Source organism: Belonocnema kinseyi, chromosome 6 (genome assembly GCF_010883055.1).
Source record: "Belonocnema kinseyi isolate 2016_QV_RU_SX_M_011 chromosome 6, B_treatae_v1, whole genome shotgun sequence".
NCBI classification, from domain to species: Eukaryota; Metazoa; Arthropoda; class Insecta; order Hymenoptera; family Cynipidae; genus Belonocnema; species Belonocnema kinseyi.
Window position 1 is genome coordinate 14,082,633 of NC_046662.1, and position 1,751 is coordinate 14,084,383.

A 1,751-nucleotide genomic window follows, 5' to 3' on the forward strand; every position below is an offset into this window, starting at 1 on the left:
AAGGCACAATGCGGCACTAAGAGTGCTTTATTACCTAGGCAAATCAAGTCAATTGTCGAGAATGGGAAATGCCGCATATACTGGAACTTTATATTCTCGACAATTGTTTCTGTTGCTCACTCGAAGCCTGACATGGTTCTTCTTGACTTTGAGAAGCGAACCACGTTCGTTATCGAATTTTCGCCACCAGCTGACAAAAACATCATAACCAAAGAGAATGAAAAGAAAGAAAGGTATCTAGACCTTATAAGGGAGGTGCAACGATTGTACCCGGAATATTCTGTTAAGCTAATCGTCCTTATGATCAACGCTCTTGGAGGTGCCAAGCTTTCAATTGCTAATGGCCTAAAAAGCATCCCTGCGTGTCAAGAATATGCTAAAAAACTTGCGGGAAAAATGCAGAAGGCGGTAGTCATTGGGTCGCTCCGTGTTCTTAGGGTGCACGAGGCTTTTGCTGGATCATCGTATTGATTCCTTTACAGAATGTAACCACCTATCTCACGGTCGTGAGACGTGGATGTGGCTGAAATTTTACCGCGATTTCGCTGGGAGCGGGTGCAATTTTCCAGATTAGCACCCGCTCCCAGCGAAATCCTGCGGTTGTCCTTATGACAAATTTTTAATTATATATATAATCTTTAAGGCATCAGCTACTAGTGTTTTGACAGTTCACACTAACAGCCGGTGTAGATTCCCTATGTGGCCGTGTCATCCTCCTGTCAAAATGAAGTAAATGTTGTGTTTTAACGATTCACGACCGCCTAGTCGTGAATCTTTGGTGCTGATTGTGTGAGTGGTGTAGTGTGGTTGTCGGTCCCTTCGGCCCTCAGAGTGCCTGATAACATAATACAAAAAAAGTTCAAAGGGATTAATACGTGTCTCAACAGTGTCTGATGTTTCTCTCCAGTCTGGCGGCGGTTCGGATTGGCGGCGCTACAATTTTCAAGCCTCCAGAGGATTATTTCTGGCAACATGCCGTCACACTCGAGGCCCCTGTCATTGCACAGTTTTTTATGATTCTGTGCTCGACAAGGTACTGATTTTTATTTAATATTCTTTTTATTTTTATTTTTTTTTTTCAATTTTAATCAAACTTCCATCGAATAGGCGTGAACAGTTCATCAATTTGGGCGTGGCAAGAATTACTACGTCACTCTGTGCGCGTGTGCGTGCGCGCGCGCGTGTGTGTGTCGTTAAAACACAACACCTTACCAGGTGTATACATATGAAACCGGTATTGCCATTTAGCGGCCAGTAGGCACACTTGTAGGCACTGTCGGAACTTACCATTTGTGCTAATTGGCGTATTGTCATCTGTCAACAATATCCAATACCAAACATTTCAAGTTTCATATGACATCGTGATTTTTTTCGCTCTTGAAAATGTCGAAATACGTTACTTCAAACAACCATTTGCGGGGAGCATTAATTTTCTGTTTCCATTTGGGTAAATCGGCGATATAATCTCATCGAATGCTTATCGAAGCTTACGGAGAGCATGCTCTTGGTCGAACGCAGTGTAATGAGTGGTTTAACAAGTTCAAAAGTGGCAATTTTGATGTGAGAGATGCTGACCGCGGCAAACCACCGAAATCGTTTGATGACGTCGAATTGCATGCTTTGCTGGATGAAGACGATGGTCAGACGCAAAAAAAAGCTCGCAGAACAACGCTACCAACAACAATTAGCCAATTTGAACCGTGCTCTGCGCCAAAAACGCCAAAAATATGAAACTAGGCATGAAAAAGTGA